Raw genomic sequence first — 21,382 nt, 5'->3', positions numbered from 1 at the left:
TAACCTTCCCGTTGAAATTCTTGGGGATCCCCCTCCACCCAAGGGTGATCCCGTGTTTGAACTCAAACCATTACCTGATAATCTTAAGTATGCTTATCTTGATGAAAAAGAAATATATCCTGTTATTATTAGTGCTAACCTTTTAGAGAAAGAAGAAGAAAGATTATTGAAAACTCTGAAGAAGCACCGAGCAGCGATTGGATATACTCTGGATGATCTTAAGGGCATTAGTCCCACATTATGCCAACACAAAATTATAGTGGAGAAAGATGCCAAACCAGTTAGAGATCCTCAAAGACGATTAAATCCCAAGATGAAGGAAGTGGTAAGAAAGGAGATACTAAAGCTCCTTGAGGCAGGTATTATTTATCCCGTTGCTGATAGTGAATGGGTAAGCCCTGTCCATTGTGTTCCTAAAAAGGGAGGTATTACCGTTGTTCCTAATGATAAAGATGAATTGATCCCGCAAAGAATTATTACAGGTTATAGGATGGTAATTGATTTCCGTAAGTTAAATAAAGCTACTAAGAAAGCTCATTACCCCTTACCTTTTATTGATCAAATGCTAGAAAGACTATCCAAACACACTCATTTCTGCTTTCTAGATGGTTATTCTGGTTTCTCTCAGATACCTGTGTGAGTGAAGGATCAATCTAAAACTACTTTTACTTGCCCTTTTGGTACTTTTGCTTATAGACGCATGCCTTTTGGTTTATGTAATGCACTTGCTACCTTTCAAAGATGCATGATGGCTATATTCTCTGATTTTTGTGAAAAGATTTGTGAGGTATTCATGGATGACTTTTCCATTTATGGATCCTCTTTTGATGATTGTTTAAGCAACCTTGATCGAGTTTTGTAGAGATGCGAAGACACTAGTCTCGTCCTGAATTGGGAATAGTGTCACTTTATGGTTAATGAAGGCATTGTCTTGGGGCACAAGATCTCTGAGAGAGGTATTGAAGTTGACAGGGCCAAAGTTGATGCTATTGAAAAGATGCCATGTCCCAAGGACATAAAAGGTATAAGAAGTTTCCTCGGTCATGCCGGTTTTTATAGGAGGTTCATTAAGGACTTTTATAAAATCTCTAGGCCTCTGACTAATTTATTGCAAAAAGATATTCCTTTTATCTTTGATGATGATTGTGTAGAAGCATTTGAAACACTTAAGAAAGCTTTGATCACTGCACCTATTGTTCAGCCACCTGATTGGAATTTACCTTTTGAAATTATGTGCGATGCTAGTGATTATGCTGTAGGTGCCGTTCCAGGGCAAAGAGTCGATAAGAAATTGAATGTTATCCAGTATGCTAGTAAGACTCTTGATACTGCCCAGAGACTACTACTGAAAAAGAGTTCTTAGCAGTTGTGTTTGCATGTGATAAGTTTAGACCTTATATTGTTGATTCCAAAGTTACTATTCACACTGATCATGCTGCTATTAAATATCTTATGGAAAAGAAAGATGCTAAGCCTAGACTCATTAGATGGGTTCTCTTGCTCCAAGAATTTGACTTGCATATTATTGATAGAAAAGGAGCTGAGAACCCCGTTGCAGATAACTTGTCTAGGTTAGAGAATGTTCTTGATGACCCACTGCCTATTAATGATAGCTTTCCTGATGAACAATTAGCAGTCGTTAATGCTTCTTGTACTACTCCTTGGTATGCTGATTATGCTAATTACATTGTTGCTAAATTTATACTGCCTAGTTTCACATACCAGCAAAAGAAAAAGTTCTTTTATGATTTAAGACATTACTTCTGGGATGATCCACACCTTTATAAAGAAGGAGTAGATGGTGTTATTAGACGTTGTGTGCCCGAGCATGAATAGGAACAGATTCTACGCAAGTGTCACTCTGAATCTTATGGAGGACACCACGCTGGAGATAGAACTGCACACAAGGTACTACGATCTGGTTTTTATTGGCCTACTCTCTTCAAAGATGCTCGTAAGTTTGTCTTATCTTGTGATGAATGCCAAAGAATAGGTAACATTAGTAGACATCAAGAAATGGCTATGAATTATTCTCTTGTTATTGAACCGTTTAATGTTTGGGGCTTTGATTATATGGGACCTTTTCCTGCCTCTAATGGTTATACACATATTTTAGTTGCTGTTGATTACGTTACTAAGTGGGTAGAAGCTATTCCAACTAGTAGTGCTAATGATAACACTTCTATTAAAATGCTTAAAGAAGTTATTTTTCCGAGGTTTGGAGTCCCTAGATATCTTATGACTGATGGTGGTTCACATTTTATTCATGGTGCTTTCCGTAAGATGCTTGCTAAGTATGATGCCAATCATAGAATGGCATCTCCTTATCATCTGCAGTCTAGTGGTCAAGTAGAGTTGAGCAATAGAGAGCTCAAATTAATTTTGCAAAAGACTGTGAATAGGTCTAGAAAGAATTGGTCCAAAAAACTTGATGATGCATTATGGGCCTATAGAACTGCATACAAAAGTCCTATGGGTATGTCTCCTTATAAGATGGTTTATGGAAAAGCATGTCATTTACCTCTTGAACTTGAACATAAGGCATATTGGGCTATTAAAGAGATCAACTATGACTTCAAACTTGCTGGTGAGAAGAGGTTATTTGATATTAGCTCACTTGATGAATGGAGAACTCAAGCCTATGAGAATGCCAAGCTATTCAAAGAAAAAGTCAAACGCTAGCATGATAAGAGGATACAAAAGCTTGAGTTTAACGTAGGAGATTATGTGTTATTATTCAACTCTCGTTTAAGATTTTTTGCAGGAAAACTTCTCTCCAAATGGGAAGGTCCTTACATTATAGAGGAGGTCTATCGTTCTGGTGCCATAAAAATCAACAACTTCAAAGGCACAAGTCCAAGGGTGGTAAACGGTCAAAGAATTAAACATTATATTTCAGGTAATACTATCAATGTTGAAACTAATATTATTGAAATCGTAACCCCTGAGGAATACATAAGGGACACTTTCCAGAACGTTCCAGACTCCAAAAAGGCCTAGGTATGTGGTACGGTAAGTAAACCGACTCCAAAACGACTCCAATGGCAATTTTTACCAGTTTTGGAATATTTAAGATTTTTAGGAAGAAAGAAGTAGTCCGAAAGGGACACGAGGCTCCCACGAGAGTGGAGGGCGTGCCCCTGTCTCGTGGGCACCTCGTGTGCCTCCCGGACTCCGCTTTCTTGCACGTTACGTATTTTGGTTGGTAAAAATTCATTATATATACTCCCGAAGGTTTTGACCACCGTATCACGCAAATATCCTCTGTTTTCGTTTCAAGCTGTTCCTGTTGCAGAATAAAGCAAGATGTCTTCTCAGGAGTCAGTTGGGGAGAGTTGGGTGTCTCACCCAACGCCAGGTCCCGGAGCAAATAGCGATGCCTATCACTTTGGACCATGAACGGAGGATGAGATGGAGGCTGATTTGAAAAGAATAGATGCCATGGAGGAGGATCAAGAAGTTACCTCTCGTCTCCAAGCAGAATTCACTCTGGGGGAACTACCTAGCCTGGCTGTCCCTACTTTGGTCACTCCTTCCAACTCTAGATTTCTTTCTTATGAAAATATGAAAAAGAGTTTCACTTGTTCTCCAGAAGCTATGCAGCATCCTTGGGTAAAAGGAGCTTTGGCCGTTACGGGAAAGCTCCATAAAGAAATTATGGACCTCAAACAACAAGTCAATAAGCTCGAGGAGGAAAACTGTATCCTGAAGGGCATCATCGCCAAGAAGATCATAACACCAACCGTGAAGAAGGAGAAATAATCACATGGGTATGGGCACTCCCCTTGGCAACTGCCAAGCTTGGGGGAGGTGCCCCGGTATCGTATCACCATCACACTCCTATCTTTTCCGCTTTATTTAGTCGATCCTTTTAGTAGTATCTTGATCTAGTAGTTTTGAAGTTTTGATATCAAGTAGTTTGAGTTTTGCATTGTGATCTCCTTTTGAAATCGAGTCCGTGAACTATCTATAATAAAGATTAGTGTTGAGTTAAGGGCTTTGCTATGTTGCTATGATCTTGAGAAAGTAGAAAGAATAAAAGAGTTCATATTGTCTTATGGATAGTGATGACTTCACACATAGAAAGTATGAGGCACAAAAATTGTTGAGAGTTGATAAACTTAGCCTTGGTCATCGTTGCAATTAATAGGAAGTGATAAGGAAAGAGGGGTTCACATATAAATATATTATCTTCGACACCTTTTTATAATTGGGAGCACTCATTAAGTATGACATGCTAAAAGAGTTGACATTGGACAAGGAAGACAATATAATAGTTTATGTTTTCCGACATCTCAGTTAAAGTATATTGTCATTGACCTTCCAAACATGTTGAGCTTGCCTTTCCCCTCATGCTAGCCAAATTCCTTGCACCAAGTAGAGATACTACTTGTGCTTCCAAATATCCATAAACCCAGTTTTGCCATGAGAGTCCACCATACCTACCCATGGATTGAGCAAGATCCTTCAAGTAAGTTGTCATCGGTGCAAGCAATAAAAATTGCTCCCTAAATATGTATGACTTATTAGTGCAGAGAAAATAAGCTTTGTACGAACTTGTTGTGGAAGTAATAAAAGCTACGGACTGCATAATAAAGGTCCACATACAAGGGGCAATATAAAGTGACGTTCTTTTGCATTAAGATTTTGTGCATCAACCCTAAACGCACATGACAACCTCTGATTCCCTCTGCAAAGGGCCTATCTTTTACTTTATGTTTTTACTTTATGCTTGAGTCAAGGTGATCCTCACCTTTCCCTTTTTCATTTTATCCTTTGGCAAGCTCCTCGTGTTTGAAAGATCATGATATATATATCCAATTGGATGTAAGTTAGCATGGGCTATTATTGTTGACATCACCTAAAGGTGAATACGTTGGGAGGCAACACAATAAGCCCCTATCTTTCTCAGCATCCGTCTGAAACTCCATAACCACAAGTATTGCGTGAGTGTTAGCAATTATAGAAGACTGCAAGATAGTTGAGTATGTGAACTTGCTGAAAAGCTCTATTGTTGACTCTTTCTGAGGTTACGATAAATTGGAATTGCTTCAATGACTGAGATTATAGTTTGTTAGTTCCCAATGAAGTTTTTGAACCATACATGACATTGTGATTTGTTATTTACTTGACCATAAGAAATCATATGATGAAATCTATATATGTTGCTGTTATAAGAATTCTCACGATGCCCTCATGTCCGTATTTTATTTTTATTGACACCTCTATCTCTAAACATGTTGACATATTTTTTAATTTAGGCTTCCGCTTGAGGACAAACGAGGTCTTAGCTTGGGGGAGTTGATACGTCCATTTTGCATCATGCTTTTATATCAATATTTGTTGCATTATGGGCTGTTATTACACGTTATATCTCAATACTTATGGCTATTCTCTCTTATTGTACAAGGTTTACCATGAAGAGGGGGGATGCCGGCAGCTAGAATTCTGGCTGGAAAAGGAGCAAACATTGGAAACCTATTCTGCACAGCTCCAAAAGTCCTGAAACTCCACGAAACAAATTTTTGGAATTAATCAGAATTTCTAAGCGAAAGAAATACGCCAGGGGGCCCACACCCTGTCCAGGAGACAGGGGGCGCGCCCCCCTATAGGGTGCGCCCCTATCTCCTGGGTCCCCTGGTGGGCCTCTGGCGTCCATCTTCTTCTATATCATCGCTTTTACCCTGGAAAAAATCATGGGCAAGCTTACGGGACGAAACTCCACCGCCATGAGGCGGAACCTTGGCGGAACCAATCTAGGGCTCTGGCGGAGCTGTTCTGCCGGGGACACTTCCCTCCGGGAGGGGGAAATCATCACCAACATTATCACTAACGATCCTCTCATCGGGAGGGGGTCAATCTCCATCAACATCTTCACCAGCACCATCTACTCTCAAAACCCTAGTTCATCTCTTGTATCCAATCTTGTATCAAAACCACAAATTGGTACCTGTGGGTTGCTAGTAGTGTTGATTACTCCTTGTAGTTGATGCTAATTGGTTTACTTGGTGGAAGATCATATGTTCAGATCCTTTATGCATATTATTACTCCTCTGATTATGAACATGAGTATTCCTTGTGAGTAGTTACATTTGTTCCCGAGGACATGGGTGAAGTCTTGCTATTAGTAGTCATGTGAATTTGGTATTCATTCAATATTTTGATGAGATGTATGTTGTCTTTTCCTCTAGTGGTGTTATGTGAACATCGACTACATGAAACTTCACCATTATTTGGTCCTAGAGGAAGGCATGGGGAAGTAATAAGTAGATGACGGGTTGCTAGAGTGACAGAAGCTTAAACCCTAGTTTATGCGTTGCTTCGTTAGGGGCTGATATGGATCCATATGTTTAATGTTGTGGTTAGGTTTACCTTAATACTTCTTCTGTAGTTGCGGATGCTTGTAATAGGGGTTAATCATAAGTGGGATGCTTGTTCAAGTTAGGGCAGTACCCAAGTGCCGGTCCACCCACATATCAAATTATCAAAGTACCGAACGTGAATCATATGAACGTGATGAAAACTAGCTTGACGATAATTCCCAATGTGTCCTCGGGAGCTCCTTTCTCATTATTAGAAATTGTCCAGGCTTATCCTTTGCTACATAAAGGATTGGGCCACCTTGCTGCACTTTATTTACTTGTTACTCGTTACTATTTATCTTATCACAAAACTATCTATCACCTACAATTTCAGTGCTTGCAGAGAAAACCTTGCCGAAAACCGCTTATCATTTCCTTCTGCTCCTCGTTGGGTTCGACACTCTTACTTATCGAAAGGACTACGATTGATCCCCTACACTTGTGGGTCATCAGGGTCCCAGCTGTCAGGTGGAGGAATCATTATTTTCCGCATAATAATGAGGCACTTCCTTGCTGCGGCCGTGGACCCAGCTGTCAGCCTCTCCATGTACAGTCCACGTCCGATGGAAGTTGTTCCTTGACCATGTTGACCAGGCCGCGCCGAGAGCACCACGGCGGTGGATGACGGCGAGGCCTAGGAAGGGGACGACGCGGAGCCGGGAAAGACGCGGCAGTGGAAGCCCGCGCAGAGAGGAGTACGAGGGTTCACTGGTTCGGCTGCGGTGTGAGGCTGTCGTTGCCGCAGGGCCTGGCCAGTGATGGGAATAGTAGGGGGCGGTGAGGCCTCCGCGGCAGCACAGCCGGCCACAGGAGGCAGGAGCATGCGGCACGACCGGTGCTGCTTTGTGCGGCTGGAGCAAGAATACGAGAGGTTTAAGAAGCACTACGGCCGTTGGATGGACATCGTACGATCACTGGAGCTAGAATCGTTCATATTGACTAAGTTGACAAAGCCCTCCATCCCCGTCAACTTAGTTGGCCCACAAGTCATCCTCCCACTATGGTGGGTCCCAGCTAGTAGGGTGGGTATTCATTTTTTTGTGCGTAATAAGGAGGCACTTCCTTGCGTGTGAAGATATAGCTGGTGGGTCCGACATGTCAGCGGGGGGAACGTTTTTTTCATGAAATACAGAGACCCTTCCGGTGGGTCCCAGCTGTCAGGTGGAGGAATCATTATTTTGCGCGTACAGTCCACGGCCGATGGATGTCGTTTGTTGACCACGTTGGCCAGGCCACGCCGAGAGCATCATGGCGGTGGACAACGGCGAGGCCTAGGAAGGGAACGACACGGAGCCGGGGAAGACTCAACAATGGTTGCCCATGCGGTGGGGAGTACGAGGGTTTACTGGTCCGGCTGCCGTCGCCGGAAAATAACAGGAGGTGTGGGTGAGTAGAGGAATGGCCTGGCCAGCAATGAAGTAGGGTGGGGCGGTGCGGCCTGTGCGGCAGCACAATCGACCACGGGAGGCGGGTGCAGGCAGTCCCACCGGAGCTGGTTTGGGCGGCTAGAGCAAGAAGATCAGATATTGAAGAAGCAGCACGGCCGTTGGATTAACATCCAACGGTCACTGCTGCTAGAATCGTTTGTGGACTAAGTTGACAAAGCCAAAGTACACGTCAACCTAGTAGACCCACAAGTTAGCCTCCAAATCTGTCCCAAACAGCATACAGCCCGAAATTTCTAGCCAGATTCAAATTAATTTTAAATCTAAATATACCTTAATTTAAATTCAATGAAATTTTACCTGCACAAAAACAATGAAATTTAAAATATCAAAATCCAAAAGAAAACAGTATTTTGGAACTAATATCCTGTCTGTTGTATTTTTTTCATTTCACAGCTGATTTATTATTACTTATAGCCCATTTTTTATTACTTATAGCCCATTTCTTATTACTTATAGCCCATTTTCTGGGCAAAATGCATCCCTCCTCGTCTTAAAAGATTTTCGGCCCAGCAGGGCGTAGAAAAGCAAGTAGGACTATGTTGGTTATTCTGCAAAAAGCAAAATAGCTGGCTAGCCATTTTTCAGAAAGGAAAAAAACAAACTGGGCTGGTCATGTGCTAAACATGTGAAATAAAAGCCTGGGCTAGACGGGCCACGGGTCCCGCACAACCCAGTTGATACCCTTCTCCGTCCCAAAAAACAAAATTACTGCGTGCGCTGCTGGGTCCCTACTGTCATCCTCACCATGTATAGTCATCTCCTTATTCCTCTCGGTTGTTGACCATGTTGATAACACCGGAGGGCGGCACCACGATGAGCAAACCAAGGCGGAGGACGATGGTGAGGCCTCGGACGGGAACGAACAGAAGCCGAGGAAAATCACAACCAGCCGTGGGTGGCGGGAGCAGGTGGTCCCGCCAGCGCTGGTTTGGCTTTGGCGGCTCGAGGAAGAAGAGACTGAAGAAACGCGACAGATGTTGAATGTCAACCCAACGGTCAAGGTTGGCACAATCGTTTTTTGACTAAGCGGACACCAAGTAGCATACTTTTTAATATATAGGAAGAAAACCGCGAGGAAAATGCGTTCGTCTGCCGTCCTCCTCACAGGGAACGTTCGCCACATAAGTGACTAGCACCCTTGGTTTTCAACCGAGTGGTCTTGGGTTCGAGTCCGAGGAACTCTCAATTTTGTCCTCCTTCCTTCCTTGCAAAAAAGGGAAAGAAAATCAAAGACTTGGGAAGGCGTACAGAACAAGCTAGTGTACCAGTAAAGAGACGTTGCCGAGTTTTAGAAAAAAGAAAGACGTGTTCCTGTAGCTGGTTCGAATCCAAACCTAGACTATGACTATATATGGTGCTATGCTACTCTGCAAGTAATGAAACTGACATATCCAACGTTCGCTTCTCCTCTTCTCTACTTACTCTGCCTAGCATCAGAAGCTCTAGCCGCAGCAACCATGTCCGCTGGCTGCTCGTCCACCTACTCTTCAGCAGACAACAACCAGATATGCGCCAAGTCGCCACCCGTACCATCGCCTGTGGGTCTCATCACACCCCCGCTGACACGCGCACCGCAGCCGATTGCTCATTGCAATCCGCTGCCATTGGTGTGGTGCCACTGCTGCAAATCACGCAGAGTGTAGGACCTTGAAGTATGTCTAGAGGGGGGTGATTAGACTACTTGACTTGTTAAAAACTTAACCTTTTCCCAATTTTAGAGTTTGGCAGATTTTAGCAATCTTAGGACAAGTCAAGCAATCATCACACAATTCAAGCAAGCATGCAAAGAGTATATAGGCAGCAGAAATTAAAGCATGCAACTTGTAAGAAAGTAAAGGGAAGGGTTTGGAGGATTCAAACGCAATTGGAGACACAGATGTTTTTGGCGTGGTTCCGATAGGTGGTGCTATCGTACATCCACGTTGATGGAGACTTCAACCCACGAAGGGTAACGGTTGTGTGAGTCCACGGAGGGCTCCACCCACGAAGGGTCCACGAAGAAGCAACCTTGTCTATCCCACCATGGCCGTCGCCCACGAAGGACTTGCCTCACTAGCGGTAGATCTTCACGAAGTAGGCGATCTCCTTGCCCTTACAAACTCCTTGGTTCAACTCCACAATCTTGTCGGAGGCTCCCAAGTGACACCTAGCCAATCTAGGAGACACCACTCTCCAAGAAGTAACAAATGGTGCTGTCGGCGTTCTGGGATCGGGGGTCCCCAGACTCGCCTGCCTGCGGCCTGCGGCGTGGCTCAAAGGGGGCCCAGTGCGGCCCATCTTTATCAACACAAGCTCAAGACCCTCGCGAGGGGCCAAGCCTCGCGGGGCGGACGACAAGGAGCTTCTTCAGGCACAACCTCATCAGGCTGGCTCACAAGGAGGCGGAGAGTTCAAGGCGGGGTACCTCGTGAGGTGCCCATGACGCAAGCCATGACGACCAAGGGCGCCAGTCGGGCGCCAGCCCGCGTAGTGTCCTCCTTTCCTCTTTGGTGCAAAGGGAGCAAGTGCAGGCGAGAGCATCAAGCGAAGGCACCCATTTCGGTGCAACGAGACCAAGACCAGGCCAACGGCAGGGAGGAAGTCATTGTGGAGCCCAAGCAGGCGTCACCACCAGAGCCTTTGACAGGCGAGGACCAACTTTAGTCAGGATAGGTGTACCCGCTGTTCCCCTTCAAAATGACCAATTGTTGGCGCCCTTCCTGCTCAATATTTGGGGAGAGGCTCAGGGCCTTTGCCTATAAATAGGACTAGCCACCCCCAGGGTAGAGGCATCTGGATCCTCACCAAGAAACCAGTAGATAGAGCGAGTGAACTCCTCCTAGCAGTTCATCGCATCAGTCAAGAATAGACCCTCGCGAGGCTGTTCTTCCTTGTATTGTTCATCATCAGCCCAAGAGGCAATCCACCACACCACACACTGGAGTAGGGTATTACACCACCAATGGTGGCCTGAACCAGTATAAACCCCGTGTCTCTTGTGTTGTTTCTTTCGTAGTTTAGATCCTAGTGATTCGGCGAGGAGCAGGGAGATAGAGGGTGAAATCTCCGCGTGCACCCCATTGTTCGAACCTCAAGGGTCTGCCGGAACCCGAAAAATCCGACATTTGGCGCGCCAGGTAGGGGTGCGCCGGGATCCACCTTTTGCCACTTCGCGTCCCATCACATCACCATGTCCGGCGACCAGGCGGGCAACCGTGATCCCTGGGCGGCTTGTCCCGCCCGCGCAGAGCCGCTCGCCCCGGGCGACCCCATGCCCCAGGCAGCTCGCGGTCCGTAGGGCACTGCGGGCCGTGGGTGGCGCGGACAGGCCCCGATAGCTCTCACACAGTGGCAGACGCGGTTGGCAGCAAGGACCTCCAACCACGCCACGGCCACGACGCCGTACACCCGCCGGGAGCAGGCAAACTCAAGGGCCGCGCTCACGGTGGCCCGAGAGCTGCTGCAGTGCAGGCTGATGGAAGGCGGCCGCGACGTGCTGCTAGAGCGGGTGGTAGAGCTCCTGGGCTTCGCCGCCTCGGGGGCTCACCCCTTCTCCACTCAGCTCCCGTCTCAGGCCGAGGGCGGCCCGCGCGGGGGCCCCACGCGCAACCGCGGGCTCCAAGGCTACTCCAACACTAGCAAAGCTGTCAGCACCGGGCCGGCGGCAGCACTGACTCCGCTCCCCGCCAGCGAAGAGGGACTCATCGCGACCCATGGCCCCCGTGGGCCGCCGCGCTACCATCCCCAGGTTGGCACATCAAGCAAAGCTGCATGGCATGCGGAGTCCTATGGCGCAGCCTTCGGGATGACGGCCCCAGAAGAGTACGTGCCCCACATGATGGATCAAGGGCACCCGCGTGAGGGCGAACAAGGCTCACTCCTCAGCCCAAGCTGGGGGGGACGAGGCGCCAGAAGCTGAGCTCTTCCAGGAACCCAGTGACGGCCCCACCGGCCATGCTGGAAGCGACGATTATCGGGTACCACTAATCCCTGAGGAGGAGGCATACACTAATCATGGGTCGCAGGAGGTGCAGGTCGCCACAGCGAGCAGCTGCCCCGCTCCCGCAGTCTCTTACCCCTCAGGAGGAGGGCGTCGGGGGCTGCAGGAGAGGGGCCGAGATCCGACATCACCACCACGGCGTTCGGAGCAAGGCGTTCCCAGGAGGTAGGCCCTCCGCTGGGGAGGTGCCTTAGGGCCTGCCCCTGGCGGAGGACCCGTGGTCGTCGGGGGAACCGCTGGTGACCGCTCTACCCCATCGGCGGTGTCCTGGCTTCTGGTCGTCGTTGATGGCACTAGAGTGTGGCGCAAGGCGGGCCCCTCGTCTGGCGATATGAAGCAAGGCCGGTACCTGGGAAGAAGGCCCAGTGCCTGTGAAGCTCGCCGCCCCGTGACACTCTCACGTAATAATGAGTGGGGCTGTACACGCCCCGGAGTCTCAGGGGTGCCGGCCTCAGGCCCTGGGGCTCCCTCCCACGCCCAGTGGCAGCACTTAGCTCCGTGCTGGTGAGAAGACGTCCAAGACTAGACTAGGTTTCGGACGCGGCCTTTTGTTTGCTTTCATTGCTTTTCCCTTGGTTGTTGCTTTCCCCCGCTGGATTTAAGTTGGACTCGAATTTGAGATTTGCGTGTGTTTGGGGAAGGGGTGCTTAGTCTCGTCCGAGCAATCTCCTGCGTTTCGGTTACAACCTCGCCTCAGCTGCCTCCCCTCGTGAGCCCCTCGCGAGCCGGGTCTGGCCTAGCTTGCGTGCAGCCCAGACTGCCGCCGTCATATCCTCTTAGAAGGTTTTTCACTGCAGATCCTACGGATTCGATCAGGAGGCATTCGAGGCACCACAGCCTCCCACAAGTTATCTCAGGACCCGCACGGGACAAAGGTAAACTAGCTAGCCGGCTCGTCACCTAGCCAACCACTTGGCACGGGCCTATGGGCGATGTAGCATTAACTAGTACGCTGAACATCGGTTTTACATGAGGGGCAACCCCTCCCAAAAATGCTCTTACAACCATCAGGACAAAAGCCTGAGTTCTATTCATGCAGGGTAAGGAAACAGGAGCAATACGCTGTCAGTCGGATAAATCCCCCAATGCATCCTCAGGAACACCGCCCGAACTGTCGCTGGCGTCGCTGGCCTCACCATCGCCCTCTGCGTTGTCGTCGGTGGCGTCAGGGTCGTTCACCACGCCGCCCTCGTCGGCGGCCACGATCGCGTCATCGTCATCTGAAGCGAAGGCCCTGACAAGAGCATCCATGTTGTCTTCCACCCAGTACGCCAGGTCGTCCCGGACGGCCTGGGGGACTGGGGTGATGGCGGCGTCAAAGTCGAAGTGAGGATCCATGTTCCGGAGATGGCTGAAGACGCGGGAAAAGGCGCGCCCGAGCAGGGCTCGGCTCCTCTCCTCCACCAACCTGTTGGCCCTGGCCGACCGCGCCTCCAGCTGCGTCACGATGTCGGTGAAGAACTGAAGGTTGCCGGCGTAGTTAACAGCGTGCGGCTCGCCAACGGCCGCCTCGCAGATGTTACCTAAGGCCATGTTGACTCTCTCCTGAAGCGTGGTGAGCATGGGGGCGTGCTCATGTTCCAGGAGCCGCCGCTGACGTATCTCGTCCGCATTCTGGCGCGCGACGGCCTCAGCCTCGTCCACCCATTGGCAAAGAAGAAGCGCCTCGGTGTGGGAAGTAGTTGACTCCCCTTGCGCCACCTCGAGTGCGGCCCGCAAAGCATCAACCCGCCGCGTTGCTTCCTCCAGCTTGGTCCTCAGGACGGTGGTCCTACCTTCGGCCTCGGTCCGGGTCAACTCCAGCCTCTCCTCGAACTCGCGCTCGAGGTTCAGGCGCGCCGTCGCCACCCGATGTCCGACCTCCTCCGAGACGCGGGTTTCCTGCGCAGCGACATCGTCCTCCGCCCGTGTCACCAAGCGCTCCCTCGTCTCCAGGCGCTCATACTCGCGTGCGCATTCGGTGGCTTCCAGCGTCAGCGCCTCCTCACGCTTCTGGAGTTCCGCTGGGTCGTCGGAGGCCACCTTCATCGACGCGAGGGCCGCCTCACACAGCTCCACCTGCTCCTCCAGTGAGTGGCACCGGGCCAGGAGTTCCCGTGCCTGCTCCTCCGTGGCCTCTCGCCGCCGGTCAGCTTCTCGGGCTTCCTCGACGGCCCGGGAACGAACCTCCCGAGAGGCCGCCAGCGATGCCTTGGCCTCCTCATCGTCGAGATCGCGCTGACGGCGCGCGAGGGCGAAAGCCGCCTCCAGCTCGCGCCTCTCTGCAACCAGGCGCAGGCCCTCGGCCTCAAGGCGCGCGTCCTCATCAGCAAGCTCTTCACCAAGCAGGCTCACCGCGTCAGCCGCCCTCCGGAGAAACCCTTGGCGAAGAGCGCGACGCTCCCGGGCGCGCTCGAGTACGTCTTCCACACCATCATCCGCCCCAAGCGAGCGCCGGGGGGCACGGATCAGCACTCCCCCTCCGGGCAGGGGGGCTGGGGGCTGGCGCCCTTGAGGCGACCGGGCACGCCCTGCCAAAAGCCTGACCTGGAGCCAGTCCATCTCCAAGTGATGAGCGCAGGGAGTACCCCAGCCAATCACGGTCCACGACCAGACGAGAAGTCCACGGCAGGCTGGCTATGCCACGAGAAGGCTCGCGAAGGAAGGTCGCAGGGCGCGCAGGGCTGCGTTGTGCCTCGGGATGGTTCGTCTCTCCAACCGGCCTCACCACAAGGGCCCTGCTGCTCGGAGCGATCGAAGACGGCGGAGAAGGCGGAGGCGAGGGGGATGGCTCCTCAGTCATATCCATGAGCTCGGAAGGAAGGGCCCTGTGGAGCAAGGATCAAGAAAGGCAACAGAAGAATCAGGAGCTGGGAAGGGAGAAGGCTTACTCATCGATGGCGAAGTACTTCCTACGCTTCAGCAGGCGACAAGGGTAATCATCGCCCAGGGCCTCCCTTCTCTTCCGGAGGGCCTCAAAGTCCACACAGAAGCAGGGGTCAGCTTGTGACGAGGAGGAAGCACCAAGGCGACCTGCGTCGGGGGCATCTACCTGATGCGCGCCGCCGGACGCCCCACCAAGAAGAGCAGCTGGGGCCTCGGGGGCCTCAGCTGCATGCACTGCGGGCGGCTGCTCGCCGCCTTCAGCCACGACAGCACGGGCCTCAGGGGCTGCTCCCTCATGAGTGCTGCCCAGCACTGTCACCTCGGCAGGGGCACCCTCGGCCTCCGGAAGCCCATGCCTCCCTGCTCCGCCACTTGAGGAAGAGTCGCCCTGGCCGACTGCGAGGGCGACCACCACTACTGGGTTCTCGCGAGGCCCTTGGAGGCCAGCAGGGCGCGGGCCCCATTCGTCGAAGATGGGCATCTGACTCACAAAGTCGCTTCTATTCGAGCAGAGGTACAACAAGGCCCCCCCTTGCCGGAGGCCGTCGGGGGAAGGATCCCCAGTCAAGACCAAGAGCACCTTCCTCAGCGCTTCAGGCGTTAGGTCCTCTTCCTGGAGCCGCATACGATCCCCACGACTGCTGAAGGCCTACATCCGGTGAGAATGGTGTTGGAGAGGGGCAACACGGCGTAGCAGGAACTCCTTCACCACCTTGGGCGCCGTCACGCCGAGCTCCCTCAAGGACTCGAAGCAACGCCAGACAAAGGCGAGCCGGGGGCTCGCAAGCGTCTCCTGGCCCCAGCCTGAGTTGGGGACAGCAGGCGAAGATGGCTCCGTCGGCAGGGGGCTGGGCACCCCTACGTCCACATACAACCACCGCTCGTGAAACCCAGGCGCGGGCGGAGGAAGACTGAAGTCAATTCCTGAAGCCGCCGTCTCAGGCGCAGCGACGAAGCTCACGCACCCCAAACATTGGGTGGGGTCGACCAGGCGCAGAGAGAAAAAGTGGTGCAGCAAGGCAACCGAAGGAAGGATGCCCATCATTGCCTCACAAACGAAGGCAAAAACCGCGAGAAGAGTGATGGATTCAGGACCCAGATGCATCATATGGATCTGATAATGGGAGAGCACGGTGTTGAAGAAATCAGAAAAGGGGGGAACCAGTCCCGCCCACAGGGCGTCGATGAAGTATCGGACCTCAGTGGCAATCCTGTCAATGGAGAAGCGGGACGCGGGCCAGGCCGTCGTCCTCCCACATTCGTTGAAGATGGTGGCCAGAGCCGAGCTGACCTTGCTCAAGCCCTCTTGATTGATTATGATCGGCCGATCGACGGCGGGGGACGCCGACGACGATGAGCGAGGCGGCGGCATGGGCTTCTTCCTTCTTCCCTTCCTCGGCGGAGCCATGACGGCAGAGAAGGGGGGAGGTTCGAGATTGGATTGGATGTGGAAACTGGAGTCCGAGAGGAGAAAGGACAGAGAGCGCTCGAGCAGCGGAAAGGGGAGCGGCTGTGTGCGGCTACGAGTCTGCCTAGCATGGCATAAAATGAGGAAGCATGGGGGAACGGTGCCGCCCACGTCCAATCAACCGCCACGCGGTGCCCAAGGCCGCAGGCTATTAGGGCCCGCGACGCTTCGCACTTGCCCTTTCGCCTCTCTGCTCGGCCAAGTCCGGGCGCGCCATGGGCCCGGGGGCTACTGTCGGCGTTCTGGGAACGGGGGTCCCCAGACTTGCCTGCCTGCGGCCTGCGGCGTGGCTCAAAGGGGGCCCAGCACGGCCCATCTTCATCAACACAAGCTTAAGACCCTCGCGAGGGGCCAAGCCTCGCGGGGCCGACGACAGGAGCTTCTTCAGGCACAGCCTCATCTGGCTGGCTCACGAGGAGGCGGAGAGTTCAAGGCGGGGTACCTCGCGAGGTGCCCATGATGCAAGCCATGACGACCAAGGGCGCCAGTCGGGCGCCAGCCCGCGCAGTGTCCTCCTTTCCTCTTTGGTGCAAAGGGAGCAAGCGCAGACGAGAGCATCAAGCAAAGGCACCCATTTCGGTGCAACGAGACCAAGACCAGGCCAACGGCAGGGAGGAAGTCATTATGGAGCCCAAGCAGGCGTCACCACCAGAGCCTTTGACAGGCGAGGACCAACTTTAGTCAGGATAGGTGTACCCGCTGTTCCCCTTCAAAATGGCCAATTGTTGGCGCCCTTCCCACTCAATATTTGGGGAGAGGCCTAGGGCATTTGCCTATAAATAGGACTAGCCACCCCCAGGGTAGAGGCATCTGGATCCTCACCAAGAAACCAGTAGATAGAGCGACTGAACTCCTCCTAGCAGTTCATCGCATCAGTCAAGAATAGACCCTCGCGAGGCTGTTCTTCCTTGTATTGTTCATCATCAGCCCAAGAGGCAATCCACCACACCACACACTAGAGTAGGGTATTACACCACAATGGTGGCCTGATCCAGTATAAACCCCGTGCCTCTTGTGTTGTTTCTTTCATAGCTTAGATCCTAGCGATTCGGCGAGGAGCAGGTAGATAGAGGGCGAAATCTCCGCGTGCACCCGAGTGTTCGAACCTCAAGGGTCTACCGGAACCCGAAATCCGACAGGTGCGTTGATGATGAACTCCTTGCTCTTGTGCTTCAAATGATAGTCTCCCCAACACTCAACTCTCTCTCATAGGATTTGGATCTGGTGGAAAGAAGATTTGAGTGCAAAGCAACTTGGGGAAGGCTAGAGATCAAGATTCATATGGTAGGAATGGAATATCTTGGCCTCAACACATGAGTAGGTGGTTCTCTCTCAGAAATGGTAAGTTGGAAGTGTAGGTTCAGTCTGATGGCTCTCTCCACGAATGAAGAGGATGTGGAGGGGTATATATAGCCTCCACACAAAATCTAACCGTTACACACAATTTACCAAACTCGGTGGGACCGAATCAACAAACTCGGTCGGACCGATTTAGTAAACCTAGTGACCGTTAGGATTTTCGGTGGGACTGACATGCAACTCAGTAAGACCAATTCGGTTAGGGTTAGGGCATAACGTAATCTCGGTGAGACCGATTACACAAACTCGGTGAGACCGATTTTGGTAATAAGCTTTCCAGAGAGTTGGTCAGGTAAACTCGGTGGGACCGATTTTCTCTTTTTGGTGAGACCGAAATGTTACAAAAGGGAAACCGAGAGTTTACATTGCAATCCTAGTGGGACCAATCGCTCACTTTGATTATACCGAAACGTTACGAAGGAAAACAGAGAGATTACAATCCCATCTCGGTGAGACCGAGATCCCTATCGGTAAGACCAATTTGCCTAGGGTTTGTGGCAGTGGCTATGACATTTGAACTCGGTGGCGCCGGATAGAAAGAATCGGTGTGACCGATTTTGGCTTTAGGTTTAGGTCATTTGTGGATGTGAGAAAGTAGCTGAGGGTTTTTGGAGCATATCACCAAGCACATGAAGCAAGAGGCTCATTAAGCAACACCTCATCCCTCCTTGATAGTATTGGCTTTTCCTATAGACTCAATGTGATCTTGGATCACTAAAATGTAAAATGAAGAGTCTTGAGCTTTTGAACTTGAGCCAATCCTTTGTCATTAATACTTTGAGGGATCCACTTTCATCATCCATGCCATGCCATTCATTGAGCTTTCCTGAAATAATAGTCTTGGAATAGGATTGGCTCAATGAGCTATATGTTGTTATGAATTACCAAAACCACCTAGGGATAGTTTCTCTTTCAATCTCCCCCTTTTTGGTAATTGATGACAACATATAGATCAAAGCTTCGACAAATGATAATAAGATTGAAAAGCATCGTCGCTTTGAGAAGTATGTGATAAGCAAGAGCTCCCCCTAAATTTGTGCATAGATTAGGATTTGCTTTGGACTGCAAATGCACAAGGAATTAGGCTCATGGGTTACTCTTCCATGTCAGATACATCTTGGTGGAGCGCTCAAAATGATAAAGATTGAATACATGCACTCATCACCAAGCAAAGTGAATGATCACATATGGATAAGATAAGATAATATCATCAAACATGCATAAGTGTAGCTTATGATCAAACACATGATCATCAATGTATCATAAACACAGCATAGTATCTCAAGCAATCAAAAGAAAACAAAGTTTAACCACCAAAGCAAAGCAAGAGAGAACAAAAGCAACACACACTCTCTCTCTCGAAGCCTATGATCTATACATTTTTCTCCCCCTTTGGAAACAAGTTACCAAAAAGTTCATAGAAAATGCATAGTGCTAGATCGACTCTCAGGCTTGATCTTCAGGTGGTGGTGTCCGGATAACTCCAAGGACGAAGGCTTCAGTTGAAGTGGATGGAGCTGGAGGAGTTGATGCTGGAGCTGGTTGTACGGGAGCTGTAGGAGCTGTAGCTGGTGCAGATGATGTGGCTCTGGTGTCTATCACAGGCACAACAGTTGACCTATGAGCTCTAGGCACTCTGGCAAATACATTAGTTGTAGTCTTGCCCTGCCTCTCCTGCATGTCATCCTGTAGCTGCTCCACAACTGACTGAATCTCAGTTACTTTGACATCTAGATCATGGAATTTTAGTTCCATGATTCTTTCCAAGCTCTCCTGATTTCGAGTGAGGGTGGCCAATCCCTTCTCAATCCTCGGTGTTGATGCTATCAAGTAACCAAGATGCTCCTGTTTGTTCTTCAAAAAGTACTCAGATGCCTCCTCTTGAGTTGGCATCTTGGCAGCCTTCTCTTTCCTTGCCTTCTCCTTCTTCTCTTGAGCTTGTACTGATGATGGTTCATTCTCAGTCATGACAACCTGATTGTACTCAAAGTCTGGATAGAGAGGAAAATGTTCCTTATCCAATAGATATTTGCCTGTGCCCATCTTTGAGTTAATCAACTCCTGAATCTGAGGGGCATATCCACAACTTCTCTTTTGGTCTGCTGCAGTCCTCTTAATGGTCTCAACCATAAGGCTCATGACCTTGAATTTCTGTGGCACATCAAACAAATGCAACATGTTGATTGCATGCCCTCTAATCATGTTGTGGTCACCAGACTTAGGCAACAGAGTGTGCCTTAGGATCCAGTTGATAGTTGGCAGCCCTGACAGAAGAAAGTGGACTGACCCAAACTTATGTGTCTCTATAGCTTTGTCTGGTATGTCCTTGTACATGTGTGCCATGGAATTGTGGTCCATCTTCTTCTTGGCATAGACATCCAAGTCATCATCATTTTCCTTGGGGGTATTGATCAGATTTGCCCATTCCTCAACTGTTGACTGGTACCTTGTACCTTCAGATATCCAAACTATCCTCCCATCTGGATAGAAGTGTGTTGTGTAGTAGAATTGCATAATGAGTTCATCATTCCAGTTGGTGAGCTTTTGCCCAACAAAATCTGCAACTCCACAGGCAACAAAACTGTCTTGCACTCCAGGATAGTGTTCTTCATTGTCTTTCATGTAGGTCCAGTCGACCCACCTCATATCACACACTATGGGCTTCTTGTCCAACAAGATTGTCTCATAGAAGTCCTGCTGTTCCTTTGTATGGAACCTGTAATCAACAGCAGTTCTTCTCCTTGTGGCATATGGATTTGTCATCCTCCATAGCCTCAACCCTGAGTCTCTTCTGATCTTCATGTCCTCAGCCACAGGATGGGCATCATTGTGGTCTGGTATCTTGGGCTTGAGCTTCCTCAGAACCTATCCTTCTTCATCTTCCTCATCAGCAACTTCAGGCACTGGGGCCTTGTTCTTCTCAGCAGCTGGAATACTCCTGGTATTCCTCTTTGGTGCAAGCTTGGCCTTGGGGGCAACTTTGGGTGCTTCCTTGGGCTTTGATGTTGCAGCCCCTGATCTAATAGCATCACCCATAAGCTTTTGTGCCTTGGGTGCTGGTGCAGCAACCTCTTCTTCCTCTTCAGAGTCTTTCCTCATTGAGGGATTTCCAAGAACCTGGGCAGTAGTGGTTCTGGCTCTCTTCTTCTTCTTATCCTGAGCAGCTGCTTCATCTTCTGATTCAATGGTGAACTTCATAGTTTCTCCAGTGGGTACTTTCTTGGGTTTGGAAGTTGTGACTCTCTATGCAGGTGCCTCTTTGGGTTCAGTCTTCTCAGGCACTTGAGTAGATCCTCTGACCTTTAGCATAGGTGTCCTCTTGGCAGGAACCTTCCTATTGATTCCAGGTTTAGTGTTCTATGCTGAGGCATACTCCTTTTTGAGTACTACCTTCTTGGAGGTAGCCTCATCCTCTTCTGCTCTATAATCCTCATCCTCAGAATCTGAGGTTCTCTTCTTCCTTGTCCTGGTGGCAGCTTTAGGCAGGTTGTTTGGGGTGCTCCTGCTGCCTTCATCTGAAGTGCTAGAGGGACTAGTGCCCTCACTCATGTGATTGTGCTCTTCCGACCTGTTCTGGCTGTCACTTTGGTCTGACATGCTGCAAATCACTGACTGCTGACCCTGTGAAGAGTTATAAATGAGATAGAGTGGATGAGCATCACAAAATGCAGAGAGTTTTGCAAAAGAATGATTCAAAAATTCAGTTTTAGTTTTCCACAGAAAGCATTTCGGATCAACCGTTTTTCAAACTCGGTGATACCGAAGCAGTTTTGGAACCTAAACTGATGAACTCGGTTGGACCGAGTCACAGTTCGGTGGCACCGAGATTGCTAGGGTTTCACAAAGTCCTAAAATCGGTCTCACCGATTAGCAATTCTCGGTCAGACCGAGAGTTACTAGT

Source organism: Triticum aestivum, chromosome 2B (genome assembly GCF_018294505.1).
Source record: "Triticum aestivum cultivar Chinese Spring chromosome 2B, IWGSC CS RefSeq v2.1, whole genome shotgun sequence".
Lineage (NCBI taxonomy): Eukaryota > Viridiplantae > Streptophyta > Magnoliopsida > Poales > Poaceae > Triticum > Triticum aestivum.
Note: the sequence above shows the minus strand (reverse complement) of the source record.